Source organism: Nycticebus coucang, chromosome 15 (genome assembly GCF_027406575.1).
Source record: "Nycticebus coucang isolate mNycCou1 chromosome 15, mNycCou1.pri, whole genome shotgun sequence".
Lineage (NCBI taxonomy): Eukaryota > Metazoa > Chordata > Mammalia > Primates > Lorisidae > Nycticebus > Nycticebus coucang.
In genome coordinates this window covers 73221871-73227871 of record NC_069794.1, presented here as the reverse complement: position 1 = coordinate 73227871, position 6001 = coordinate 73221871, and the positions used below count along the sequence as shown (strand labels likewise).

The window sequence follows — 6001 nt, the reverse complement described above, 5'->3', positions numbered from 1 at the left end:
TTCCTCCTGGGGGTTGCCAGAAAAAGTGATTCCTGCATTCCCCACTTCCTAGCCCCCTTCCATGTGTATTCTGGGCTGTGGTTTACTCCACACGGTGTCACCTGTCAACACACTTACATTTGCTGTGTCTTCCAGAAATGTTTAAAATCCCTTCTGCAGGTGGTAGCCCATACCCAGGTCTCTTCACTACTTGTTGTATGTTCATTTTCTTCTGTTTCTCTTACTGTCCTTTCCTTGGGGTCTTAGAAATGAGGTGAGATAGAGATGAGAGAGGCGAGGTGGAGGTAGGTACAGATATGCAATCCATCAGATTGGTTTTTTTTTGTTGTTTTTGAGACAGAGTCTTACTATATCGCCCTCAGTAGAGTGCCATGGCATCTCAGCTTACAGCAACCTCAAACTCTTGGGCTTAAGCGATTCTCTTACCACAGGCTCTCAAGTAGCTGGGACTACAGGCACCTGCCACAACACCCAGCTACTTTTTTGTTGTGATTGCCATTGTTGTTTGGCAGGTCCAGGCCAGGTTCGAACCTGCCAGCCCTGATGTATGTGCCTGGCACCCCAGTCACTGAGCTAGTGGCGGGGCGGGGGGCTGGCTGGCTGGCACCCCAGGTGCTGAGCCGGGTGGGGGTGCGGGGGGTGTTCTCTTTATTTCCTGCTGTGAAGCCACTTTGTATTACCAACCTGGTAATGATAGCTTTCTAAAAATATATTTTTGGAATTTGTTTCTTATATCTTATTTTGTGTGTTTTGCCTCTGCTTTCACGATCCAGACTAGCTCCTAATCTTCCCATTTAAGCTGTCCTTGCTTGATGTTGGGTTGAGATTATGTTAATGCTAGATCTATCCAGTCATTTGAAGAACATTCTCCCTTTTCCACTCTCGAAATTGTTTTGCATTACCTAGGGATTTTTGTCCGTGGAGAGCTGGTAAATGGTAGTTCTTGGCCTTGTCTCCTGTGCTGTCACAGTGGCATTTCGGGCAGTTGATGCTTCTCCTCTACTTGGCCCACAGGGCACCCTCTCCATCATCCTTCAGCCTCCTTTAAGGTGGAAGCGTCCTCCCCTTTGCGCACTCCTGCCCACCACGCCTTCTTGCAGACCCGTGACTACATTAGCGTCTGGACACCAATGAAGTCAGATTTGTCTCTCCTCTGTATGGTTTGGCCTAAACACTTCTCAGCTCCAAATAAAACCTTCCCCGAACTTGCTGGGTTATTTCACTGTCCTGCTCCTCGTATGTGCCTGCACACACTTCCCACCCTAGAGCGTAAATAATGGTACATGAGTTTTATCTCCAACCAGAATGTGAGCCCTAACTATACACTGTGCTTTATTCACCCTTGTGATTCCCATGCCTAAGAACTGAATTCTCAAGCTTAGGCACGGGACTTGCAAGGATGCAATCCATTCTTACATCTCATTTCTTGTGCCAGGCACACCAAAAAAGACAGTAAACATTTGTCAAATACTTGAACTAAATGTTCTGATCAGTTAAACACAAACAACTCATTAAAAATCCCAGTATACAGTTTGTTATACAATCAGCACCTAACCAGGAGGGACCTCTATCTCAGTCTTACTCTAGCACTTGATCTTCATTTGTACTAGATAACTTTCTCAATGACTCTTCTCTGGTAGTTTTACCCTCATTTTACAGATGAAATGTCTCAGAGGGTAATAAATCAACTTGCCCAATAGCTTGCAAATATCATGTGGTTGAGGTAAGATTCCAGTGTAGGTCCAACTGCTCCTGAAGCATGAGGGTTTCACCACTGCTACAGACTGAATTGTATCCCCCGTAAGATTTTTATGTTGAGGAACTACCCCCGAATGTAGTGACATTCAAAGGTAGGCCCTTTGGGAAGTGATCAGGTTTAGATGAGATCATGAGGATAGGGTCCTCATAATGGGATTTGTGCCTTTATAGGAAGAGATACCAGAGAGCTTGCTTCTTCCCCACCCCCATGTGAGGACCAGTGAGAAGGTGGCTGTCTGCAAGACAGGAAGAGAGCCCTCATTAGGAACTGAATCAGACAGCACCTTGATCTTGGACTTCCCAGCCTCCAGAACTGTGAGAAACAAATGTCTGTTATTTAAGCCCCCAGTCTATCGTGTTTTGTTATTGCAGCCCAAGCTGACTAAGACAAACTCTAAACTCTACTTTTAATTCTTATATTTACAAAGACAACACAAGATATTTGTTGCAGTATAACAACTGTACCTACACCAATGAATCACTGCAACCTAAATATAGATTTAATAATAGAAAGGGTATGTGGTCTGGTGTCAATTTTAGGAATTAAATGTGATTGTTTGGGCATTGTCTAGGTTTCCTTCTCTCTTCTTCTGGCTCTGCAACCTAGTTATCTTTGCTAACACATACCAAATTGCATCCAATCAAGACCATTACACCACTACAGGTAATTCTCAATCTTGGTCCACAATTTCTCACAGTTTAGACAAAACTTCATGAAATATATTTCTGTATGTCTTTAGTGATTTTTTTTTTGTTAGTTAGTGCACAGATCTGGGGAAATTGTGGAACTTAAGGAGGTGTGCTCACCTTCCACTTCTCTAGAACTGCCTACAGTAAGTCATTTTTTTCTCTGAGTTTTATTGTTTCAAAGAGAAATTTCCAGAAATAGCTTTTAAGGTTTTTTAAAATACCTTTAAAAAAACAAAAGAATAACAGAATAAGAAAACCACCCCAAACCCACTTCTTTTTTTTTTTTTTGTCCATATAGAAACCTAATTTTATCGTCTATATAGTTAGCTGTATCTATAGGTACTACAGTATCTCTAAATTATAGTATCTGTGTCAATTTTTATTTGTTCGATAAAGTTTTTATTTTTCCAAATATATGGTTGGTTGGACCCTGTTCATGCATCTCCACCCTTGGTATTTCTGGTGTAAATTACTTGAGCTCTGTGCTTTGAAACCAGTTTGGTAAGTCCTTTACTAAAGAGATCCTGAAGGGCCCTGGCCAGGGAACCTTGAATCTTCAGTCTCTTAGACACCACAGCTGGGGTTATAAGATCATAGTTCCAACTCTTTACAGAGTTTGTCATATGCAGCTTCGTCAAACAAGACTAGAAGGTTGAGCTTGTCCTGAACTTCGCCTTTGGACCACTTCTTTTTGGCCTTGCCCCCAGATTTGTTCACTGGGTCTTTTTCTTTCTTGGCTTTCTGGCATCTTTCTCTTCTTGTTGTACTTGAGGGACTTTAACTTTGTGAAGCTCAGAAAGGAGCTGCTGCTACCACAGCCTAACTTAGATGTCGGACAAAAAATAAATATCCGGTTTAATTTTTAAAAGGGTATCCACATATTGAATTTTAATTAATGAAATAAAAACTCAGCTTCTGCTTTTTAAAGCAACTTCTTTGAATGTAATGCCACTATTTTTTCATGCTGCATGTTGGAGGTGAGACATGTTTTTCTGTAATCCTTAGAAAATGCTTATAACGTTAATAATCATCCAATCTTTAAAACAATTTTTAAAGCCAACATGACAATATTGTCATGATTGATAAATTCATCAGTCCATCCAGAAATGCAACTCAATCAAACAACTTGAAGCAGTACTTTTTATGAGTATTGGTACATATAAAAACTGCTCTAGATATTTCCTACTGAAAATTTTGAAACTCCAAAACATAGCACTGCATTATAGTAACTCCAAGATATACCTACATTTAAAAAACTTTCGTTTTATCTCTGCTTTTTTTGCAATTAGTAACAGACAGATGTCAGAAAACAGGTAGAATTTCAACATAAATGAAAACAATGAGAGCATAAGATTTAAACACGCATGTAAGTAGTCAAATTTTATTATACAACAAAAAAATAAACCCAGCAAATGAATCGCTTATTCCATTGCCACCCCCTCAACCAATTTGTTGTAGTTATTTTTAATTCTAATTTAATGAGTGGTTCTCATTAAAAGAGAATGAAAAGTACAAAGAAAATATTTTTTTAATCCCATCAAATAAACATTATATTTCAGGTTATGACAAGGTATTTTTCTTTAAGAATGATAATGATAGTAAAGGATGTGAAAATTCTAAAAAAGTAGTATTAGTAAGGTTAATAAGAAATGAATTTTGACAAATTGAGGTTTTAGTTGGCTCAAACTCCAGCATCAGAAGGAGACTACATAAGTGCCTATGAGACTGATGTAGGAAAGAGATTCTGTTCTGTCTCTAGGCAGTTCTCCCACCAGTGATTTACTACTACACAGGAACAGCTTTACGCTGAAAATGTGCTGCTGAATGTCCGGAAGGGGCTATTAGACTCTGAAAATTTCTAGCACTAATATGTCGAGAAGAAACATTATTCCCAGCTTGAAGAGTCTATTCTCAAATACAGCAATAGTCCCTATTAAAATCAGTCTTAAAATATCAAGTATACAAAAACCCTGAAACACCTAAAACAAAAAATAGAAAATACTGAAAAGTAGATGATCAACAAGATTTGCACTTAGCTATCTTAAAAGTATGCTTCTTTTAGTCTAAAAAGTCCTATTTACAAAGTATCCTTACATTGTGCTTTAAGACTATTAAATGTAAATAAATCATTATAGCAATTTTATAAAAAGATTCTTATCCTTTAAAACATTTCTTGTCATTACTAGAAAAAATTAAAGGGCGGGTAATCTTTTTTTTTTTTTTTTTTTTTTTTGAGACAGAGTCTCACTCTGTCATTCAGGTTAGATAGAATGCCATGCCGTCAGCCTAGTTCACAGCAACCTCAAATCCCTGGGTCAAGTGATCCTCCTGCCTCAGTCTCCTGAGTAGCTGGGACTACAGGTATCCCCCAGCAATGCCTGGCTGATTTTTTCTGTTTTTAGTAGAGATGGGGTCTTGCTCTTGTTCAGGCTGGTCTTGAACTCATGAGCTCAATGAATCCACTCATCTCAGCCTCCAAGAGTGCTGGGATTACAGGTGTGAGACACGGCACCCGGCCATAAGAGCATGTGATCTTAAAGGAAGAAACATTTCACTAGAGTTTCCACAAGTTCCTTCTTCTTCTAACTGCAGCTCTGGTGGCAAAGGAGGAGCACCGGGGTCCCCAGGTCTAGGAAGCACAGTTGAAGAGAAAGTGGTATTCTCAGTTCTGCCTACTTCTAGAACAGGCAAATTCAGAGAAGAATCAGTAGAAAAAAGGGGGGCCTACTGGATTCTCTTTCGGGGTGGTATATGACAGTGGATGCTCCTAATTTTTCAGAGAAATTGCTCTCATCTGAATTTGATCTAGATGGGTTGTTTGTGGCTCCATGTGGAAAAGGCTCACAGCTGCTACATTTCAGTCCTTTCAGATGTTCTAGTCTTACATTTCTAAGTTTCAGCACTTCATCTGTAATTTTCTGAATCAGGAAGTTCTGTTTTGTTTTCTCACGTAATAGATTCAGCAGGGGTGTCTAGTCCTTTGAGGTTTTCTTGTAAGTAGTCTAATAATTTTCCAGCCCTTTTTCTACTTGACGTTCGGCAAGAAATTTCTTCAGTGTCTTCTCTGCCGAGTATTTTTTTTGTACGCAGATGATCAAAATGTCTCTCAGCTATGAGTGTTTCACACAAGTACACCCTCAAATTTTCTAAAGCATCCTTCTTCACTTCGGTTAGGTCCTCCTCGGTGAGGGACTGCACGGTGGGCTCCATGGTGGAGGTGGAAACGGCGCTTCTTCTGGGTCCGAGAGCTTGGGCTGCGCTGCACCCTCACCCCCCAACCCTGGGCTTCAGCCTCTGGGTCAGGGGATCAGAAGGAGAGAAGGCGGAGCAGGTCATGAGGAAGACAGCAGCCTCTTCGAAAACAGAGGGGCTCTGGGGTCCCCCAAAACCACTTCTTTGTTGTGCAGTGACAGTGCTCTGGACTGAGGGCAACAGCTAAGTTCTGCTGTTTGTTTCATTCATGTGTGGTTGGGCTACATAGATCTGGGTTTGATTTGACTTGGAATGCCATTCTGTAAAGAAATAACTCTTGTTTTGTTTTTTTTTTTTTGAG

At 40.4% G+C, this 6001-nt stretch overlaps 1 pseudogene; it reads right to left on the bottom strand.

The window, feature by feature from the left end:
* Positions 1-4938: 4938 nt before the first annotated feature.
* Positions 4939-5658, bottom strand: LOC128566476 (B-cell lymphoma/leukemia 10-like; annotated as a pseudogene).
* Between the last annotated feature and the right edge of the window lie 343 nt (positions 5659-6001).